Source organism: Mesocricetus auratus, unplaced genomic scaffold (genome assembly GCF_017639785.1).
Source record: "Mesocricetus auratus isolate SY011 unplaced genomic scaffold, BCM_Maur_2.0 Super-Scaffold_100014, whole genome shotgun sequence".
NCBI lineage: Eukaryota > Metazoa > Chordata > Mammalia > Rodentia > Cricetidae > Mesocricetus > Mesocricetus auratus.
In genome coordinates, this window is record NW_024429197.1 from 53,352,708 (window position 1) to 53,377,819 (window position 25,112).

The window sequence follows — 25,112 nt, forward strand, 5'->3', positions numbered from 1 at the left end:
GAAGATTATATGGGGTTACCTGCTTCACATGAGGGAATTTGTGCCTGATGGTACAAAAGTCCATAACTTGGAAGACAATCTGTCCTGGGGGAATTTACTGTTGTTCTTTTGTCAAATGGTCATGATGTCAAACTAAATTCTAAATACTCATATTTACACTCATATATTTGTGTTGCCCTCAACTTAATCAGAGAAGCTTCTTCTGTCAGTAGGTAGTGACTAATGCAGACACACACTGGCCGATGTACTGACTATAAATACCCATGAATGCTCAGATATGGATAGGTCATCCATATCAATCTCCCATTATCCAAGGCTCGATGAAGAGAAGGTAGAAATAATGTTAAGGTCAGATCACTTATGGGGAGAACTGTAAAATGCTGACTTCCAGACATGACAAGGCTGTTATATGTATCCACTCACAGGAGCTGAGTTACCTGAACAAGACCTGCACAAGATTAAGGCATTCAAACTGACACATGAAGGGCCCAAGTCAAAAGCTTATCAGAGGGGCTACTGGCAGTTGATAGTTGATGAGGAACAGTCATTCTTCCCTGGAAACACGGCCACTGGTAGGTTGCCATGGCCCAGCGAGTGCCCATACACCTATGTTTATATTTGCAACATTAAATAAACCCAAAGAGTTGTTAGAAACAAAAGCAAGTTAAAATACAAAGTTTGGGGGGAAATCAGGTGGGGAGCTTGTAAAAGAAGGTAGTGGGGGTATTTATGATCAGTTTACATTGTATATATAAATACATGTAACTTTCAAAGAATAAAAATGTTATTTAAAAGAAATCAACAATCAAAGAACTAAGAGGAAATTAGTCTAATAGTCACTGGGGTAGAGGAAAAGAATGGGCATGATAGGAAAGGCATCCTCATACATGTGGACTAAAAAACACTCAATGTATCAACACTGGTCTTTTAACAGAGGTAATATATTAGATGTGTCAAATCTTATTCAGTATTCTATATTTACCTCCACCCATTTAACATTTCACAATGTATTTTAATTTTTCTAGTAAAATAAAAAATGACTTTTAAGGTAAAAGACTCTAAAGAAAGGGAAAAAACAGATTTATAAACCTGGGCTAAGAAATACTAAAATTCTAATATTTATCTATGTGCTTTCAATTCTGTGAGAATACTACTAATTACATAGAAGTTGTACAACTACAGCATAATTCTCTAAGAAACAAACACCCATAATACATATAAATAAGTACTACCTTTTTAAAATAAACACATACAGTATTACATAGAAAGAAATGATAATGGAAGAGTTGACATTAATTTGACAATGGAAAATTTCATAACATAGTTTTAAAAGATTTTAAAATAGAACAAATAGAAATCTGTGATTAAACCACTCACCTATCAAATAATTTATACAAAAGGAAGGAGAAAGCATCACAAGTTGGCGCAGAGATATCAAAGAGACATAGATGAGGAAAGAACAGTCCTGGTGATGAGAGGCAGAGTCAGGAGGTGTCACAGTTTTCGAAAGGAAATTGTGTTTAATGAGTTCACATACCAAGTGCACACAGTAGGTTTCTTATCTTCATGGACACTACTAATAGAAAAACAAGAGACATGGCTACCATGGCTAAGACTCTGATGATCACAAACTCAGCAAATACAGAGTTTCAAATGGAAATGAAGATGCTATCTGCCACCTTCCAGATGTTGGCTGCAATGGATAGGACCTGGCTTCTGGAGACACTGGGAAAGAGAATTACTTTGTGCATGTGTAGTTTAAAACCACGACGGTCTTCAAACTAACTTGAAAGGAGGCTATGAAATGTTTCTATACACCTTTTCTGAAAACTAAGGCATATACATAGAAAGATTAAAGAAACAAAAGTTTATAGATAGGTAACATACCTAAGATGAGATTAGATCAAAACACCCTCCAGTCAAAAGGCTAAATATACTAAAATTCCTATGTCCATGGTTTTTGAAGCTTCAAGTTATCATTATAAAACTTATTGCAAGAAGGTGGGCTGAAGTGAAGTTGACAATTCTGTAGCAATTATAAGATTTATATAGAGAAAAGGACATCAAACAAAAAGGAGTAAAGGTGGAGGAAGAATATGATAATGTAATTTCAAGTTGTGACCATAAACAAACAAAACTCTAAAACACATAAACCCCCATACACTAACACACCAGCTCAATAATCATATATATTCCTCTAGATGAAATGTAACATACACATATATGCATATATATTAAAACAATCAATAATTAACTAGATAAAAACAATAACAGGTAAATTCACAGCACATAACAAAACTTTGAAAGTAAAAATTGTAACAACTGAAGCAAAAATAACTAAAGGAAAATCTAGACACAAAAATAAATCAGTAACTTGAACAACACTAATAAAGTACTCATCCAGAATGCTAGAGAGAAAATGATGACATTAAAAATATGATACAGTTAAAGTATACTCTCTAATATTCCAGAAATAGGAAGAGGGAGATGAAACAGCAGCATTTTCAAGAGATACTTGATGAGAATGTTTTAGAATTGAGTAGTTCTCATATTTGAAGGAATACTTGAAAGATGTGTCTGACACATTAGCATCACATCAAATCACTATTTATTGAGCACTACGCTGCTAGTTTGTGTTATCATTTGACCCTCTCCCTCCTTTCCTACTTTGTTAACCAAGAGATGTTGAGAAATGTTAAGGTACTCTAGGATTCAACCATCACACTTGTTTATCAAAAATCACTATCTACTCTAACTGATTTATGCTGGCCATGCTAGGTAAAGAATCATTTGGAGATATACATTAAATAAACACACTAAGAGAATCTGTTGCTCTCTGATTGGATTTGAGGCCTACTACACAAGGTAGAATTCATGCCTGATATTGTAAACTTCATTGAAAGCCCATGGCTGGAAAGTAGTAGGGTCTAGAAGGAAGAGATCACTACTGGTGTTTTGCTAGATGGACCTGTCAAAATGCCTTATAAACATTTATGTATATATCTATAGATTAGTTTTGTTCTCAACCTCAGCAGGCAAAACTACAGTGGATAGTTCATGCAGACATATAAGTCAGAAAAATGTTCAGAATAAGTGACTGTTTAGTGCTCAGCCCACATCTATACCAATTTCCCCCAGGCTCAAGGAGCATTATGGAAGATGGGACAGAAAGAATACAAGAGCCCAAGGATGGAGAACAGTGCTATGACATGTTGTTATTTGGAAATGGTGTGACCATAGCACTTAAAAATTCACTGCAGCTATAGTCACCTGCACAGGGCAAGTCAACCAGATCAGTCAGTCAACATGCCAATTTCAACACACGCACGCACGCACACACACAGCTCATATGTATGTTTGTAGGGCTGATCATTTGATAATGGATAACCAATTGGTGTGCTCTTTCCTGTGGAAGGTTATTTCTTCTGCTCCCAGCATTCCTTAGGTGCCTATAATTCCTTGTGTAGGGTTGAGGCCTCATGGACCCACTTTACTTTTTGACACAAGGTCTCTCACTGTCACCTAGGGCTCAATTGGGCAAGGCTGGCTAATTATAAGCACATACAATTTTCTATTGGTTCTGGTGACAGCAGGTGCCCATACTCATGCTGCAGGCACCTTCAGGACTGAGCTAGATTCTCAGACCCCAAATGATTTATTTTTGAACTTTCTAGGGATTAGTTAATTTACAATGTTAAGAGTTATAATGATATTCGATGCTATATATGGAAAACAATATATTTATTTACCAGAGAGAGAGAGAGAGAGAGAGGGAGAGAGAGAGAGAGAGAGAGAGAGAGTGTCGCACAGACCAGGAGTTAGAAGCGTGGCTGGCTTCCAGGAGAAAAAAAGAGAGGTCCTTTTCCTTTCCCTTCCTTTTATCTCTACCTGTGCTAATTTACTTGTCCCCGCCCTGATGGGCAGATAGCTTTGTGGGGTTCACGCCTACAAAGAGTACTAATCAACTTTTCTATAATGAGTCTGTAGTATTCAGAAGTTCCTAAATAAATCCTGTTGACCCAGTTAAGAGTAAAATAAAATTAACTATATACGACCTTCCTCAACAAAAGTATTAGCAGTTTCCAAATCTGATGTCTGATGGGGGATGTCCTTCTGTACATATGTTTCTCTTTTTGGTTGATCAATAAAACACTGTTTGGTCAATAGAAGCAGGAAGAAGAAAGGCAGGACTAGGAGATGAGGAGAACTCTGAGAAAAGTAGGCAGAGGTGGGGGGGGCGGCTTAATAATTAGTATAAGTGTGTGCTTATTTGGGGGTAAAATCAGCTGCAGGACCAGTCTAAGAAAGAAAACTTCAGCAACAGATGTCAGGTGACTTCTATGACAGACCATTATAGAAATGTACCCACAGTCTAACCATTAGTTATCATAGGCTGTCAAGCAATAGCATGAGTATTACCCAAATTAGAAATGCAAGCTCTGTATCCAAGCCCAGAAATGTTGAGCCACAAATTCTGAGCAAGGAGCCCTATATGTGTGTATTCCTCTCAAATTCCTATGTTGAAATTCTATTCACAATTTTGATATTTGAGGGTGGGCTATTCAGAAGTTGATGGTCAGAGGGCCAGGGCCCTCGTTATTTATTATAGCACCTTTAAGAAAGACATTAGATGATCTCCCCTCCCAGATTATAAGGATACAAAAAGGTAGCCATTGAGAAAGACAGCATTTTTGGCTCTGCTAATAACTCAAGGACCATTAAGAAATATTTGTTGTTTGAACCACCTGGGTATGCATATATATTTTGTTACAGCTAGACTAAGACTTCAAGTGGTTTAGATACATACTAAATTCTATTGCAACAATAATCATTTACAAAGAGACCACATAATACAATATTGCAGTTACAGATCACAAATTAATATATTATACAAAGTGTAAACTTCAAAGATAAACTTTAGTGATATATTTTACAACAAAAAATCTGTAAGTCTGAAGTTGAGAAAAGTGACAACTCAAAATATGGATGCCAATTAGTTCAATAACTCTTCTTGTAGCACAGGATAATTAATGTTTTCAATACAATAAAATGTTCCCAACAGAACACTCTACAATGTGTACCAAAACTTTTTACTTAGAAATTACGATCTTAAAAATTGTTTACAGCATAACAAACTTATATGGATAATTCAATTAATACACCGTACATGCAAGACATACTTTTTAAAAGGATCCTAAAAAAAAAACACTGTCAAGAAGTTGATGATGATCAATGACTGAGACAAACTCCTGTTTAGCTAATTAGAACCACTGATGTGCAATAATGATGTGAGCTAAGAATATTTGCAGACTTCTTTAGGATGAAAAATGGAGTGAAGAAAGGCTGTCAGATGTGTACAAGTTTAAAGCTCCAACCACTTTTCCCAAGAGTCCCACCCATGTAAACACTCACCACGGCTGCACTCAGCCACATGAATTACCATGCTAACTTGCTGCCATTTTTCTAAACTAAAAAACTGAGAAATTATTCTAAATCATTAAGAAACAAATTTTTATTGTGTTATACACCATGCCATATATTATACAATATGACAGGATCATATTTTCTGGGCTTGAGCCCATTTTTAATGAGATGTCAAAATGAAATATTAGAGTCTAAAAGAAACATTTAACTGTAAATGAGATAATGATATTGGTATGAATTAGAAAACAAAGAAAATTAAAAACCAAATGTACAGAGGTTGATTGTTCTTAATTGACAAATACATAATAATAAAGAACAAAATAAAGCTACCTAGACTGTTTTCTCTTATCTGAATGCAGTACCTTGTAAATATACATTTTGTATTTAGTATTGGTTTTCATTTTCAAATATATTCCAAATTTCTAGTAAACATTTAGATTAAAAATTGTAAGGCTGATAATCATTGAAGTTTAGGGAAATGAGATTTATACTACTGTCACATCCTTTATCCTTTCATCTGTGAAGTGTTCTGATTGTTTTCATGTTTTGAATATGCATGGAGTTATTGTTGTTATACCTATGAATAAAATACTAAGAAAAACTGAAAAAGTTACAAAAATATCTTACACATAGGTTCTATCCCATAGTAATAGTCATTTTTAAGTAAAACTGTTACTATATTATTTGCAGATTATAACACAAACATCTGTTGCAGCATTTCAGAGTTATGTAAAATTAATACTTCTATGTTTTTACATATAATTTCATTTTATTAAATAACCAAAATTTAGAACTATTGTATTTTAAAAATATCTAAATTTATATCTTAAAGCCAGAACCTGAACTGTAAAATAAACCTCACACATGAAAAATAACTGTTTGTATTTCATGTCCAATCAAGTAGGTCCAAAACAGAATACAGAATAAAATCAAGACAAGATATCTGATATGTTAACAATGTATTTATGACTATTTTAAGTAAATAAGTTATAAACTATAATTACATGAACATAACTTTATATTTTAATACTACTAAATAATAATCAAGCACTCTTATTTACCTACTAAATTAATTTCTAAAGTTAAAGCATGTGACATTTTCTGTTTTGTAATTGTAAGTAAAATATCTTAATTTTTCTGTACTTCTCTATTGCCTAAAATTCCAGATATTTCTGCATGTACACACTCATTAAATAAAGTATTCATGAAAGAAGCAGACAAGATTATATATTATATAACTTTAATAACTCTGCAAATATTTCTCACTCAGAATCTAGAAGTCTCTTAGAATATGCAGAAATATCAGCGCTTCAGAACAGGCTGCTTTAACATCTGCACATCGCCAGGGTTGCCCCCAAGGACTTTTAAATGATGCCTGCCTGTGCTGAATAAAGTGCTAACTTGCACCTTGCATTTTGTACTGTGTCCTGAGCAGCCATCCAGTTGGTACAACACCAGCTGAATTCCCACAGGCCACTGCTCACTCAGGCTTGACTGCAATTATCATGTCAATATTTTGTGCTCTCATATGCAGATATGCATACACACAAACTACATAATATTTTTTCTTTTCTATGGACTGTTGAATTATGGTCAATGTTTGGGGGAATTTTTAATGAAATGAAAACAAACTTTCACGAAATGAAGTCAATTATGACTATTTTTTCTTTAAAAACAAAAACCGTGTTTCTGTATCACCTTCTGTTATGTATAAAACGGTCAGAATTTTAAAATAGTTATTCTATGCCATACCCTTGCTATTCGTTAAAGGTCTTCATAACAGTTAAAAGATTATGTCAAGCTTCTTGAGTCCATTGTGAAAATTCAAATGCATTTCTTCACACTTTTATTGCATGCTCTCTCACCTTGAACACTAGTGTTTCTAATTAAACATCTTCCTGCTAGCTCCCATGACCAACCATCCATATCTCTGACTTCATAGATGTGGCAACAGAAAAAGGGCTCAGCAAAAAATATATACTTATGCACAGAGTAGAACAGCCTAGCAGCAACATTGCCAGATGGCAGAATTCTGGCAGCTACACTTCTGGGGTCTCCAGCCAGCCATGCTACTACCATGCTCCAAAATGCAACCTCTTTGCAGGCTGTGTGGGCCTAATACACATGGGACAGTACATAGCCATATAGCAGCTGTGCAGCCCATGTGCTTAGAGGTGGAATGGAGCAAGGGAGAGGTTTTCTGAGTGATGAGTACATAGTATAACCTTATTACGGCAGCAGTCCACTCACTGAGCTTCTATTTTAACTCCAAACACAAAAATAGAAGATGATCTCTCATTTTTCTACAGTTAAGTCTTCAAATACAAATCTCAAGGTTACAACATCCTAAATAAATAATATCATTTAAAACTAAGAATTAACTTACCTATTGCAGAACCTTTTAGGATTACTGGTTTCTAATATGCAGTTTTATTTCCAGACCCAATTTTTAAAAGGCAGGATTGAAAACAGGAGAGTTCACAAAATACTAATAATCCTACCCCCCAAAAAAAGAAAACTTAAAAAAGCATACAAATAGTATCTTCATAATTTATGCAAATATGCAACATTTACAAGAATAGAACAAATAGAAAAATAAAGCAATCTCTGCTTAGGCTCAATTTGAAACATATAAATGAAAAATAAAACCTAGCATTCATCAATCTTTGAATTTGAATACAATATACATTTATTGTGTTTGAGACTACAAGGAAAATACAGTATTATGGAACAATAATAATATAAAACAGGGTAAGAATAACCCTGGAAAACCTAGGATATAAAAGATACTAACTTATTTTTCTCAAGACTCTACATAAACCAACAAGTTTACTGAATTTAAACTGTGATGCAAGATAATAATGATAATAAACTTACTATTTGCTAGGTACCATCATAATCCCTATTTAACTCGAAACAATTCTTATTTTTACTGTACTAAAACATATTAAGGCATTAAAAATGAATGTATGAAATGTCCTACTGAGTCACATAAGTAGCCAACCAAGTTTCAAAAGCAAGTGCCCAGGAAGAGCAGAGGCAGTGTTCATAACCACTGGTTATTAAATGTAGCTTCTTTTCAGACAATTACAGAAAACTGCAATAAATGATGTGAATTTTTCTGATCTTTATAAATGTAAAATTGGGTCTTGGATTTTTTTCCATTGATAAAGAAGGCAAACTATCGAGCTTTCTGGCTTTGTTTTTCCTCTAGAGCACACTATTAAAGTCCATGCCAGCATTGCCCATGAAGCTGCTTTAACAAGAAGATAGCCCAGGTATTCTAAATATTGGGACCCCACAATTTCTTAGCAAGTTGTGGTTGAATTAAAACAAAAGAACATCTCAAATAAACTCATAACCTGGTGAGTGAAATTTCCACATATAAACCTCTTGTCCATATGTTCTCTAAAATGAAAGTGAAAAGGGCCTTTGCCATATTACCAATGATCAAAGTTTTACCATTTGTGAGAACTTTTTAGTGTGGATATCATTCTTCAGGACCAATCATCCAGTATCAAATGAGATTTTAATTAAGTTTTTATCTATGTCTTCTTTACTCCCCTTCTAAAAATCTATTTTTACATTCATTGCTTTTTCGGAGGAGGCCACATGTGTGTCATGGCACATGCAGCGGTCAGAGGACAACTAGCATAAAAACTGGTCTTCTCCTCCTATCCTGTGAATTCCAGCTTCACAGCAAGTGCCATCTTGCTGCCAAAATCTAAAATTCCTCTTAAAATATGTGGAAATAGGCCTATAAAGTTTTAAGAAAGACAAAGAAATACACAGGAATTTAAACTCTGATAAATATGCTTTCTAAATCTGTGCTCCTAACCACTGTATCTATTGTCAGTTCTTAAATTCCTTATGATAAATATTTAATCTTCCTTAGACCTCTAGAAATTCTGATTCTATATAAGCCCAGGAAACATACTGTATTCCTGTTATTCACAAGTACTGAACCAAATAGTGCCGACACAGAGAACACTTGCAGACAGATATGCTTCCTTAATAACCTCTGTAAGACAATCATCTTTTTTTTTCCAGAACCACATTCCTCCTCATCTCAGTCCACATGCCACTTGTAAAATATTATGCACATACTAGACATTGCATAAAACTTTTGATCAAATTGGTACAAAACTTACACTATAATCAAAACCTCCTAAGACCATAAAAGTTTCAGCAAAATGAGAAGACAGTTAAAACATCCACAGCAATCAAATAGTGTTTTTGCACAGAGAAGGGTTAGAAGTAACAAAAAAATAAGAAAACAAAACAGCCTTCATTAAGAAGTAGAGGGCACAGGAAGAGCGCATCAATGGCCTGCCAAAGAAGGCCAAATATCACTTGGATTTGTAATGAAATACATGCTACAGAATAAAATACTTGTAAGTACAAATCTTCTAAAGTCTCTAGACATTCTGTTTAACTATTTTCCTCAGTTTTTAAAATACCTGAGATCCCTACACTATCTCATTCATTTAGATTGTCTCTTCCTAACTTGCTAGTTAGTTAATGCTTAGGCAAAAGTTCATTCTGCTCTTAGGTTAATGTATATTTCAAATTATGACTCCACCACTTATTAGCTACTTGAGCTTGTGCTATTTGTTTGACCACTTTGCATCTCAATCCCTACATATGTAAAATAGAAATAAAGGAGCCTACCACAAGGTTACTAAAACAATTCACTCAGTATATGAGAAGAACTATGTGTTACTCTTAATAAACATTTGATAAATACAAACTATTAACACTGTGTTGTCTTGGACAGTTCTTATTGTGAACCTGACACAACTTACAATCACCAGAGAAGAGGGAATCTCAATTGAAGAAATGCCTTGATCAGATTAACCTGTGGATGTAGCTCTGAGAAACTGTCCCGACTGACAAAGGCCCAGCCCACTGTGGGAGGCCCCATTTTAAGGCAGATAGACCTCAGATGTACAAGAAAGCATGGACAACGGAGCAAGCCAGTAAGCAGCATTTTTCAGTCCCTGCTTTAGTTCATGCCTTGACTTCCCTCATTTATAGACTGTGACTTCAAAGTATAAGCCACAGAAGCCCTTTCTTCCCAAGTTTCTTCTAGGTCATAGTATTTACTATATATATGAAACAGACCATAGCTGTTCTATAATGATTTATAAAGTACAGGTATACAGAATTGGAAATGTTATCTTCATAATATATAAGAATTAAATTTCCACAAAGTTGAGATTACACTTTCTGTTGAATACATCATTCAAAGAAAAAATTTTGTTCAAAGTTATGTCAAAGTTGAGTAGACTGATTTAAACAGATCAATAGTAACATCTCTAATTCACTACAATGATTGACACAAAATATAACATTAATACAAATATGGTTCAATTATATTGCCTTACACATACAATATATTTTATTTTTTTACTTTCTGCTTATGGTGATTTGAAAAAAAATGGTCCTCAAAGGGAGTGGCACTATTAGGAGGTGTGGCCTTGAGGTATGTCACTGCAGGGGTAGACTTTGAGGTCTCTTTTGCTCAAGCTTCCCTCAGCATGGCAGTCAACTGACTTCCTGTTTCCTGCAAGAAGTAGCACTCTCTCAGCTCCAGCAGCACGTCTGCCTGTATACCACCATGCTCCCCATCATGATGATAATGGACTGAACCTCTGAAACCTCTGTAAGCTACCACCCCAATTAAACGTTTTCTTTGTAACAGTTGCCTTGGCCTTGGTGTTTCTTCACAGCAATAAAACCTTAACTAAGACACATAGTAATTCATTTCTTCATCTTATACTATTTAATGTTTCACTATTTCTTTGTAGTTCAGATTATTTGTAAATGCATTGCATAAACCTATTTACTCCATTTTTAGTTCAACCTCCTCTGTAAGTAATATATATATACATGTATGTATATATATATATGAAGAACAATATCTTTTTATTCTACTATTACTAAGGGGATTTTTACCCTTGTGTGTATAAATATATCTGTGTGTGTCCTAAATGTACATCCTTTTGCATATTCATGTGTGAACACAGGTACATGTCTACATGTGGACATATGCATGCAGGAGCCAGAAATCAACATTGGGTATTGCCCTCCATTGTTGTTCATCTTATTTTTTGAAACAGTGACTCTCATTGATTTGGATAGACTGGCTGTCCAATGAGCTCAGGATTTGCTTCTCTCTTCTCCTCCAGTGCTTCTGGGGTTACAAAAGTGTACTTTAGGGCCAGATGTTTACATGAATGTTGGGGCCCAATGCAGGCCCTCATGCTGGCCCTACAAACACTTTACCAATTAAGCAACCCCCCAGTCCCTAGTTCAGTTTCTTAGGAAACTCTGCTACTCAAACAAGATTCTCTATTTTAAAACACAAATTAGAACCTCAATCGTGCCAGAATCCACATATTACTAGAATAGGGAGGAACACTGTTAGAGAATTAGTTATTCCCATCCAGAATGTACCAAGCTTCCCAGGAGTACTGTATCAAAGATAAAATGGCACTGAGGATATTTCAAATGTCTGTGGAAAACCTAGCAACCTTGACATCTGTTAAGATTCCACAATCTGGCAGGTAGAGCAAGACCAAATTCCCTTTGTGGTACTGTCTCATGATATAGCTGATTTGTAATAGCTGTGATGAAAAGAAGAGAGCTAAAACAAATGTGAAACAGTAAGGGCATTAATTATCAACTGATCCCATAGTTTGAGAAGTTATTCAGTACCCAACAAGCCCACATATGCTATTAGTAAGCAAATTTCTAAGGTTAAAAATAAATAAATGCAATCTGGGCAGTGATAGTACAGGCCTTTAATCTCAGCATTCTGGAGGCAGAGGAAAGTTTATCTCTATGAGTTCAAAGCCAGCTTGGTCCACATACAGAGTAAGTTCCAAGACAGCCAAGAATCCCTGTCTGAAAAAACAAAAATAATAAATAGATTTTTATTTTAATGCACACATATATTACTTTTTTCTTTTATTCTTTCTCACATATTCCATCCTAACCATAGCTCCCCTCCCCCCACTCTTTTTATTCCCCTCAAACTGCCCTCTCCTCCAGAGCACTCCTCCTTCATTTTGCTTCAAAACAGAGCAGGCCTCGCAGGGATATCAAGCAAACATGGCATAACAAGTTAAGAGTAGGCACAAACCCTCATATCACAGCTGGATGAGGCAAACCAGCAGGAGGAAATAGGGCCCAAAAGCAAGCAAAAGAGTCAGAGATACCCACCACTCCCACTGTTAGGAGTCCCACAAGAACACCCAGCTACAGGACCAAAAGGTATATGCAGAGGACCTAGCTTAGATCTATACAGGGTCTAGGTTTGTCACTTCAATCTCTGTGAGCCACTCTGAACCCTGCTTAGTTAATTCTGTGGGCTCTGTTCTGGTGGTGTCCTCAACCCCTCTAGGTCCTTTAATCTCCCCACCTTCTGCCTCTATGAACACAGTTAATCAATTGTCTGTGATAGGGTAGAGCATCCTTTGGGTATATGCCAAGGACTGGTATAGCAGGCTCTTGAGGTAGATGGATTCCCAGTTCTCTGAGGAATCAACATATCGATTTCCATAGTGGCCATACAAGTTTCTACTACCACTATTAATAAAAGAGTGTTTCCCTTGCCCCACATCCTTGCCAGCATGAGCTGTCACTTGTGATTTTAATCATAGCAATTCTGACAACTATAAGAGAACCAAGAATGTTGAACATTTCTTCGTTTTTCAGCCATTTGAAATTCTTCTGTTGAGAATTCATCTTAGATCTGTACCCCCCATTTTTAATTGTATTTTGGGTTTGTTCATGTCTAGTTCCTTAAGTTCTTTATATATTTTGGATATTAGCCCTCTGTCAGATGTGGAGCAGGTAAAAAAAAATTTCCATTCTGCCTTTTTGCCTTACAAAAGCTTTTCAGTTTCATGAGGTGCTATTTCCTGATTGTTGATCTTGGTGCCTGTGCTGCTGGTATTCCGTTCAGGAAGTTGTTTCTATGCCAAAGCACTTGAGGTTATTCCTCACTTTTGACTCTATTAGGTTCAGTGTATCTGGCTTTATGTTAAGGTCTTTGGCCCACTTGGACTTGAGTTTTTGCAGGATAAAAGATATGGATCTATTGGCATATTTCTACATGTTGACATCCAGTTAGACCAACACCATTTGTTGAAAATGCTTTCTTTTTCTTCAACTGTATATAGTAGTTGTATGTGGGGAGGTCCTCCTTTTGGTTATGTTTGTGTGTGATTATTTACTACTGTGTTTTTCTGGATGTAGTTAACCACCTTGGTTGGAGTTTTCCTTCTAGAACCTTCTGTAGGACTAGATTTGAGGATAGATTTGTTTAATTTTGACTTTATCATGGAATATCTTATTTTCTTCACCTATGGTGACTGAAATTTTAATAGAAGTCTAAGCCGGCATATGTGGTCTCTTAGAGTCTGCAAGCTATCTTCTGGCTTGTAGAGTTTCTGCTGAGAAATTGGGTGTATTCTAACAGGTCTGCCTTTATGTTACTTGATATTTTTCCTTGCAGCTTTTAATATTCTTTCTTTGTTCTGTATGTTTAGTATTTAGATTACTATGTGGTGAGGGGAATTTCTTTTCTGGTTCAATCTATTTGGTGTTCTTAAGCTTCTTGTACCTTTATAGGCATGTGCTTTTTTAGGGTTAGAAAATTTTCTTCTATGATTTTGTTAAAAATATTTTCTGGGTCTTTGAGATGGTCTTCTCTTTCCTCTATTCCTATTATTCTCAGGTTTGGTCTTTTGTATAATGTCCCAGATTTCCTGGAGTTTTTGTGTCAGGAAATTTTTATATTTAAATTTTTCTTTAACTGATGAATATGTTTCTTTTATATTTTCAACACCTGAGATCCATTCTTTCATTTCTTGTATTCTGTTGGTAATGCTTTTGTCTGTAGTTCCTTTTCACTTACCTAGATTTTCCATTTCCAGAATTCCCTTACTTTGTGATAGTCTTAAATTATGATGTTCTTGGTGGCCATTAAGTTATCAGGACATAAATACTTAATCGACAGAACCATTAAATATTTGGATTTTTGACTTGCAATATCATGAAAACATGCTAAGACTATGATGCAGTAAGAGCATTTGAAATCTGAGTTAGTCTGTAAGAAAGTATCCAGGGAACACTACAGAAGAGGGGACAGAAAAATTCTTTTTTTCCATTTTTTATTATTTATTTTTTTATTTTAATTTTAAATAGCTTGTTTTACATGTCAATCCCAGTTCCCTCTCCCTCCCCTCCTCCCGCACCCCCCCACCATTCCCCCCCATCCTCCGAACCTATTGCCAATTCCTTCCACATAGGGGCTATCTAGAGTCTATCATTTCATTCAGGGTAGGGTCCAGGCACTTCCCTAAGAGTCCAGGCAGAGAGAAAAATTCTAAGAGCCAGAGAATCAGAGACTTTGCTATAGGACTGTGTCTCCTAGTAACATAAGAAACTACACCAGAGAAGTCTCACTAACATGACTGCCCAAACATGAACTGAACAAGGACAACACTTATGGACATGCCAAAGTGATTGTGGGAAAGTCCATGAGGCCTCAACTCTACACAAAGAAGTACAAGCAACTGAGGAATGCTACAATCCCAGAGAAATAGCCTTCCCTGAGGAAAAGCACACCAATTGGGTATTCAATATTAATCGGCTAGCCCAAAATACATACATAAAGTAACACCATAGGGACTGACTAGGTTATAATAGGAATATATATAATACATATTATATAGGAATACATATAAACCATATACATATATGCATGCCATAACAATTAATGAAAAAAGTGGCTGTGAATTTGAAGTGGAGCAGGAAGGGAACATGGGAGGGCTTGAAAGGAAGGAGAAGGGAAGGGAGAAATGTTGTAATTAAAATGCAATCTCAGAAATACACAAAAACAAAGTATCAATTGTATAATAAATAAGAATTATGAGGAGTGAACAGTTACCAACTGGAACATTTAAATGGTCATCTTTACTAAAAATCTTAATGTCCTCTATTTTAATTGTATTCACTATCTATCAAATTTAGCATCACAACTTCTTATCCCAACATCATTCATTATTCCTCCAGGCTCATGCTGTCTTCAATCATAAAACCCAAAGTGTTAAAGAACAGAACAAGTCCCTTACTAAGAAATAAATCATACTGGGCAATGATGGCACACACCTTTAATCCCAGTACTGGTGAGGCAGAGGCAGGCAAAGCTCTAGGAATTCGAGGCTAGCCTGGTCTATAGAGTGAATTCCATCACATGAAGGGCTGTTACATGGAGAAAGTCTTGAAAATCAAAAATAAAGAAATCACCTAATTACAAGGTTAGATGAAGACATTTGGGGAAACTTCCTTTCACCTATTAAGAATTCCAAATATGCTGGAATGCTGTTTGAGTTGTCCATGGATATCTGACTAGAGGAAAGGTTCTAATTCTTCAAAAAAGTAAAGGCTTTGGAAAGATTACAAATTTTACTTTAGGTAAAAAACTGTTTCATCTTCTTAATGGATTAAACTTTTTACAAATAATGAAGTAAAAAATGAATTCCATAGAAATCAGACATGCACATGGTGCACAGACTTACATGTAGGCAAAAACACCCATATGTATAAAATAAATAGATACTATCATTATAGATTAGGGAAATTAAAGATTGTAGAACACATTTTTAAACATCTATTAAACAAAAGGGCCAAACTTCAAACACAGTTTTAACTGTGTCTAGGTTCTTTAAATTGTAGAACACAATTCCAAAAGTGCTAACAGATTAGCAGGTAGAATTAGCAGGCCATGATATTGTATGAAGCATGGAACAATCCAGACAAAAGATATAACGATAGTGCTAGAGCATGGGGAGAGACAAGGTCCTGCTTCATCCTTAGCTGTCCAGTTTGAGTAGTACTATTTTCCTGGCTGTACCACACTGATTGTTTTACTATAGCTCTGCAGTATAACTTGAAATCAAGAATAGTGAAACTTCCAGAAGTAGTTGTCTTAATTCTTCAAGACTCTTCTGGATATGCTGGGCCTTTCTATTTCTATAGGAAATTTATGAATATTTTTCCAATTTCTATGAAGTAATACACTGGAATTCTGATGGGGATTATACTGAACTAGATCTTTATTTCTCAGCCTTAACAAAGTTCAACTCTAATTTGTTGAATCAAGGACCTCAACATACACCAGGTATCCTGCATCTGATAGAGAATAAAATTGGGAATGCAACTTAAACTCACTGACATAAGACATCCTGAATAGAAACCCAATAGCATGAATATTAAGACTAATGATTAATAAATGGGACCTCATGAAACTGAAAGGCTTCTCAGCAAAGGAATCATCATTAAAATATTGAGGTAGCCTATAGAATGAGAAAATTCTTTAATAACTGTATATCTGACAGTGGATTAGTATCTAAAATATAAAAAAATACTCAAAAAATGAACATCAAGAAACAAACAAGTAAATTAAAATGGAATTAAGAAGACAGTTCTCAGAAAATGGAATACAAATAGTAGAGAAACATTATTAAAAACTTTCAACAGCTTTAGCCACCAAATTAAAACCACTACTTTGAGATTTTTATTTTAGCCTTGTCAGAGTTGATAATACTTTTCAAGTGACTACAGATGCAAACGTGAATATGGGAGAAGACTTACTGCTACTGTGAGGAAATGTGGGATAACAACTATGGGAATCAGTACATCAGATCATCAAAAAGCTGAAAATGGATCTACCATGTGCTCAAACCTCATAATTCAGAACATATACTCAAAGGACTAGATTCCACTACAGAGATACTTGTTCATCTGTGTTCATTACTGCTCTATTCACAATTGCCAAGAAATGAAAACAGCCTAGATGTCCATCAAATGACAACTGAACTATGAAAAAATGTGGTATATTTATATGGTGGGATACTATTCAACAGTTAAAAAAACAGAATTATGAAACTCACAGGGAAATAAATGGATCTGGAAACATCATTCTGAGTGAGGTAACCTAAACTAAAAGACAGACATTGCATGCTTTCTCTCATTTGTGGATGTTAGCAGCTATTATTCAGATATTTGCATTTTATTTGTAATAACCACAGAAATTAGTAAGAAATGATGAAGAAAGGGTCCTTTAGGGAAGGGTGATAGCACACAGTGGCACAATGGGCTAAAAGAGAATAATGAAACAAAAAGAGGTAAATTGGGGTGAGGGATGGGAAGGCAATACCAAGATAGATGATTAACACCAATATATACATATATATAACATATACATCATATGCATATACATATATACACATAAAAAAGAGTTAAAAAGGAGATACTCTATAATGGGGGAATAGGGCTCCTATTAGACACAACAAGCTAACAATTAAAAAGTCCAGTACCAGGATGGGTTATCTCCTTTGGAGTTGTTGGTCAATGAGGTCTATAGACCCCTGAACAATATAGATTATTGCTAATGCTCTTGGTTACTCTGAGGAACTAGAAAGTAAGACCATATTGCTGAATATACCACATATTTGAGTAAGAACATGAAGTTATTGGGCTGGTATGGACCAGGAAATTCATTTCTACTAGCTAGCTTTCACAGTTCATTAAGTTTGTATGAATAATAGACAGGAAAAATAATCTTCAGTCTTACCTAGCTGTAAACCCTGTGAGCTCTAATAATTACTGCCTTGGTATAACATGCTTGTTGTTACAATAATACCACCAATATCATGAGAGTAATGACTACTCTCTGATTGGATTTAAGTCCCACTCCACAAGATGGAAAACATACCTGGTCCCATTTATCAGGCCAAGAATCTGTGACTGGACAGGCAACAGTCCCTAGGAGAGAACTAATCTATTACTCTGTTTTAATACTGTGACTACTAAACTGACTCCTAATGATGTATTGATATACCCATAGATTGGCACATTTTTCAGTCCTCATCAGAGATCTATCTAGAGTAGATGATTATTAACATAGGGACCCACAACCGGTCACAATACAAAGAATAAGGAACTAGAGGATTTCTAGACTAAATGGGGCATCTTTTTCCAAGGCTCAGGAATCATTGTGGACAAAGGGGCAAAAATATGCTATGAATTTGAAATCCTGGTGTTTTCTAGACACAGAATGGCAGCTCCATATATGAACTCACTGTTGTTATGATATTTTAAACATTTCACACAAGATTCTAAATTAAATATAGCACCTTTTGCTTCCTAAGTTATATAAATAATATAAAATCCAAAGATGTTCACATTAACAGGTAAAAGCAGACTATAAACTAAGGACCAAAGAACAAGGTAACCTCCAGGGGGGGAATGAACACGTAAATTGTCTTAGGTAAAGCACCTACAAAGTTAAGAGGGAAAAGTGGTAGGAGAAGAGGGAGACTGAAAGGGAGGGAATCCAGGTAGGTATGATCAAAATACATGTGTTTTCTAACATTTTTCAAGCAATTAAAATGGTAAAAATAAATTTTAAAAGTGCAATCTTTAGTGGGAGATGAACATTTGCAACTATGCCTCAAAAATGTTATCATAAAATAAGGCTGTCTGATAACCAAGCTGAAGCTTAGAAGTTCACATTTTCCTGTTTCATCAAGAAGATACTTTCTTTATGTGTGACTAGCTCTGAACCACAAAATTAGATACAAGTTTTTACATGTAAGGTACCCTTCTTATCTGAATATAACTGTATCTAAATATTAAAGGAAAACAGAAATAGTATTATCTTTGCTATGCAAATAAGATATGCCTTTGGGATAAGAAAAGGCCTCCAGGTATTTTCAAATCAGTGGATGCAGAAGTATATTTCATGTTTAGTTTACTTCCCAACTATTTTAAATACTATTGATCTCAGGAATGTTTATATATAATTATATCCACTTCATTTTCCTTTGAAACATTTATTTTTGATGTTAACATAAAAATAGCCAAAGGCACTGAAAGCAATAAGCAATCTTTACCAATGTTACCTACTGGATTCAGACTATGGTTAGTATCTTATAAAGAACATTTTCAATTACCATAGCTATATTTTGGTGCTTGATATTCTAATTACACATTTGTATGCCTTTCCTTATACTTCTACAAAGCACATTGGGTGATAAGGAAGGATAGAATGCAGACAAACAGTCATGAAAGAGGATATTAAAGCTCTATTTTTCTCATTTCAACTATCATGTTGGTTTTGTTTTGTTTTTTCTGTTTTGTTGTGGATACTTCCATAAAATGTAACTGACAGTGAAAGTGTAAAAAATCATAAAGTTCCATTGCTTCTGGATGGCTCTTCTAACTGTATAGAGAGAGCAGTAGTTCTCAACCTTCCCCTTTAAAACAGTTCTTCATGCATTTGTGATCCCCTAACATAAAATTTTCTTCATTGCTAATTCATAACTGTAATTTTGATGCTGTTTACATTATAATGTAAATCTCTGTGAAAGAGTCCTGGGAGTCATAACCCATAGATTGGGAACCACTGGTATAGGTCACTTAACTGTACAGAGTTACAACTGGGGAAGTATTGGAAAAGTTACCTTAAGCTTGTTGTGTGAGTTTTTGTGAATTCACCATAAAAAAATGAAACATAGATACTCTATAATCCTACTCAGTGAGCTTTTGTTGTCACTCTTCCAGATAGCACTACAAAACAATAATTTTGTTTTTAAAGTAAGAACTAGTCTAGATATTTCAGATAACAGAGTAGATAAGTCCCATTATGAGTATAACATGAATTTATATATTGTTTAAAATATGTTGGGTCTGTTTACTTACAATTATTTTGTCTTCTCTCACAAAAAATAAGTAAATAATAATTCTTCATGAAAGGATATGAAGAACTACATTTAAATGTTAAAATCAAAGGTAAATATGGATTCTGAAATATCACTGTCTACATACAGATAAGATTAAGATACTCTGAACATTACAGACTTTTGATACCAACCACTGACCTATTCCTTGGCTTTGTAAATAACTGGATCAACTTTATAGAGGTTAGAACCTGTTCCAGCTGGGATGACCCCAATGTAAATAGCATAATTTTATACAGCTAAATAAACCTGTAAGCAGGTATGGTACAAAGACATTACCTCCCGTTCAATGTCTATCTGGGAGGCTGTTTTAGCTCAAATAGAATAAAGCTATGAATAGGCAAATAGAAATAGTTATTCCATGAAGCCAAGAATGTTCTCTGAACAGTAATTCATGGGCCTACCCTAAGACCAAAAATACACATGTAACTTTAGTCCAGATTTAAGAGGAGAATGAAGACAGATAACCAAGAAATACCAACAAAATTATAACTAAGTAAAACATATAATCCAAAATGTTCAACAACTTCCCCAAAAGGATACATCAAAAGAACCCTCCAACTAGTAGTAGTAGTTTCTCTCAAGCTGACACCCAGGTTTAACACAATTCCTATCAAACTGAGCAGGACATTTTTAGGAGATATGAAATCCTTCTGAAGCTAATATGGAAATGCACAGAACTGAAGTGTGTAATAAGATGCTGGAATGCAATGGATAGCACACTGAACTTCTGAAATAGTTACAACTTTGAAAAGAAAAAGTGGGTAAACATTCTATACAATTTCTAAGTGGGCTACATTACTACAATAGTTGAACTTGCGCAGTATTGTCAGAAGAATGGGTTCAAAAAGCAGCAGGACAGAACAGAGATCCCATCAAGATACCCGTGCAAACATATATACTTGATTGTGTACATGGGAGACAACAGCACTTTTAATAAATTGTGCTAAAACAATTGTACAACCATAGAGACTCCCAAAGGGGAAAAGTGAACCAAGCCTTCTTAAATATTTACTTGTATAAATAAAAATGGATCATAGAATTTAAAACAATGTATAAAACTATAAAATTTTAAAAAGAAATTTTCAAAGTCTAAAACTGAGCTTAAAAAATAATTATTGATTAAAACACCCATAAAAGGAAAACTTAAAGTGTGAAAGCTTCCAATTTTTAAATTTGCTCTGTAAATAAAGAAGATGACAAAGCAATAGACTGGGAGCAAATACTTACAAACAATAGAGTTCACACATATAATTCAACAACAGCAATTCAAAAATTCCATTGAAATGGACAAAAGACATGAATAGAGGGTCTACAGAGACAAATGAGCACAGAAAAACATGTACACATCATTAGTCTTGAGCAAATGTGAATTAAAACAATATTGGGGTGCTGGTAAGATGGGGGTCTTTCTGTGAAGCCTAAGGACCTGAGTTTGATCCCCAGGATTGATGTGGTAGGAGCAAACAAAAAGCTGTCCTCTGACCTACACAAATATTCCATAGCATGCTCATTTACACATATTTACAAACACATACATAAAATAAATGCTTTTAATTGAACAATAAGTAAGTATCACTGAACTGACAGAATGGAGAGAAGTAACCACAGGTGACTCCAGGGAAGATGAAGGTAAACTTGTATTACTCATATACATCAAGGATAATGTAAATAGCTTTATAATTTCTTAATAAACTAAACATGTTATTTTCATAATGTAGAAATTCTGCCCCAGATATTTATCCCAGAAAAATGAAAACTTATATTCCCAATAAAAAGTAACACAATTGTTCATAGTATCTAGTTCATATTAGTTAAAAACAATAAGTACCCAGATACTCTTCAGCAAGTAAAAGTTAAACTATGGGATGTCATGGAACACTTCAGGAATGAAAAATAAGCAAACTAATGATACTACAATCTAGAAATATCTCCAGAGTGTAATGCTGAATTAGACGGTAACACTAAAATGTTACATGCTTGTCTTGTTTGATTTATATAATATTGTACACATGACTAAATGTATACAAAGAACAAATCAGCAGTTGAAGAAGTTAAGAGAAAAGAGGGGTTTGAGAGGCCAGGGAAGAAGTAAGCAGCACTACAAAGGTCATTGTGCTGACACACTGTGATAACAGTTTTACGTCAACTGAATCAAGGGTATGTGTATCTTGGAATCCTAATTAGGGTTACTATTACTGTAATGAAACATCAAAGGCAATCTGAGGAGGAATAGGTTTATTGGGCTAACACTTCCACATCAAAGTTCATCATCAAAGGAAGTTAAAGCAGAAACTCAAGCAGGGCAGAAACTAGAAGGCAAGAGCTAACGAACAGGCCAAGGAGGAGTGCCGTTGACTGGCTTGCTTGCCCATAGCCTGCTCAGTCTTCCTTCCTTCCTTCTTTCCTTGCTTCTATCCATCCTTCCTTACTTACTTCCTTACTTACTTCCTTCCTTCCTATTGGTTTTGAGAGACAGGGCTTCTCTGTGTAAAAGCTCTGGCTGTCCTGGAATTTGCTTTGTAGACCAGGCTCACCTCAAACTCACAGAGATCCTCCTGCCTTTGCTTCTGGAGTGCTGGGATTAAAGGCCTGTGCCACCACGCCCAGCTCAACCTGCTCTCTTATAGAACCCAGAACCACCAAACCAGGAGTGCCCCCCCACAATGGGCTGGGCCCTCCCACATCAATCACTAGAAAATGCCCTATAGATCTGCTTGGCTACAGCCCAATCTTAGGAAGGGATTATCTCAATTAAGGTTCTCCCTTCTTAGACGACTTAAGAATATGTTAACATAAAACTAGCCAACACACCTGGATTCAACTTCTACTGTAGCTTCAAAAATGTTATTACTGGGTAGCAGTCTCTCTGTATTATCTCAAAGTAAAAAGCTTAAGTTTTAAAACTTGGTAATATACTACATCTTAAAAATCATTGGCCTTTCTAAAATTCAATTGGAAACACTATTTCTCTTCAACAATATTTTTGTCTGTTTTGTCATACTGTTTTGTTGTGAGACATAAAAGAACATCTTATACTTTTGTATGTATACACAGGATGTTTGCAAGCCCATGCCCAAACATGGAAGGCAAGGGGACATCTGATATCTTCCCCTACCACTAACCACCTTATATTTTGAGAAAGGATCTTTCCGTGAACTGGAAGCCCACTCCTTCTGTTAGATTGGCAACAAACTCCTGGCATCTACCTGTCTATGTCCCCACAAACTGGGCCCAATCAGCCATGAATCTTAGATGGGGCTAGGGAGCCATAGACAAATAAGACTAATAAGAACTCTACTATTACGTATGAGTAAGCAACCACTGTTCAAGTTGCTGTTGCCCCAGCTATCCCTCAGAGGCTGAAGGTATTAAGTCCCTATTGTTGAAGACACCACACAATTTGGTTATAGGTCTTAGAAGATTCTAGATGAATCTGACCTGAAAGCCTCTTCTCTGAGGAATATCTTTCATAGCACCAGAGGTGCTATGTAAGCTGCCAAAGGAGGGAAGCCATAAAAATTCCTATCCAGTTGTGATTCCTATTAGCTACACAAATGAACAGTATCCCAAGAAAGCCCTAAATGTGCAATAGTGGTACACCTATCTAGGCAGTTACCAACAGTTGCAAATTGGAGGCAAGATCCACTCAACAGAAGGGAAATCATGTCTGGTACTAGAAATATAGCCAACTACCTGGAGCCTAGTGATATCATGGATTGTAGAGAACCCACTTTACTAGACCAGTATAATACCTAAGTGCATTGTAAAACTTATCCTTATACCCACAGGTAAGTATAGGTCTTACCCATTGCCTTAGTCAGTGTTCTATCACTGTGAAGAGACATCATGCCATGTAACTCTTACAAAGGAAAACATTTAATTGGGGCTGGCTTATAGTTTCAGAGGCTTACCATTGCCATCATGGGGGGAAGTATAGAGGCTCTCAGGCAGACATGAGAAGGAACCAAGAGTTTTATATCTGGATTAGCAGGCAGCAGAAATAGAGAATGACACTGAGCCTGGCTTGAGCTTCTGAAACCTCAAAGTGCACCGCCTTTGACATAAGTCTTCCAACAAGGATACCCCTACTCCACCAAGGTCACACCTCCTATAATGCCATTCCCTATGAATCTGTGGGGACTATTTTCATTCAGACCACCATACTCCTCTTCAAAGAAGCTTCTCTTTACAACAAACAAAGATCATTAGAGAAAACTACAACAGATCATAATGTAGAGATCAACTGATCATAGGGTTCCTAGCCTCAACTGACGCATATACAACACAACTCCTGCATCTAAGATTCAGGGAACATGGCAGAAGATGGGGTGGAAATATTGTTAGAACCAGAGGACTGTGTCTCCTAGAAATAACAGGAAAGCTATATCCATAATGCCTCAACAACATGGTCATTTAACAAGACCTGAACAATGATAATAACAATAGGTATGGTGACATGGAAGAGGGAAATCTCATGGGGCCCAACTTTACACTAAGAACTATATGCAACTAAGGAATACTGAAAGATGGAGAATTAGTATATCCCAGGGAGGAGCTCCCTAACTGATCATTCAATATAAAGTGGTCAGTCATGATATCATATACACATGAGCAATACCAAATAGACTCATTTGGTTTTATATGTATGTTGTGTATGTTTATAAATACATAAATAATATCTGTAATTATAAAAAGTGGCCATCAATTTGAGAGAGAGTAGGTACATGAGAGAGGTTGGAGAGAAATAAGAGAACAGAAAAAAATGTTATGTAATTGTATGTATTTAAATTTTTTAAAATAATCATTCAATTGCTACAAGTGTAATTTTTAAAAATAGGCTATTAGAAAATAAGAATGTTTCCATAGTTT

At 35.5% G+C, this 25,112-nt stretch overlaps 1 protein-coding gene across 2 annotated transcripts in view; it reads right to left on the reverse strand.

Annotated features, from left to right (window-relative positions):
- Cntln (centlein) overlaps nt 1-25,112 on the reverse strand; it is a 258,420-nt gene that overhangs the window by 213,343 nt on the left and 19,965 nt on the right. The window lies entirely within an intron of this gene.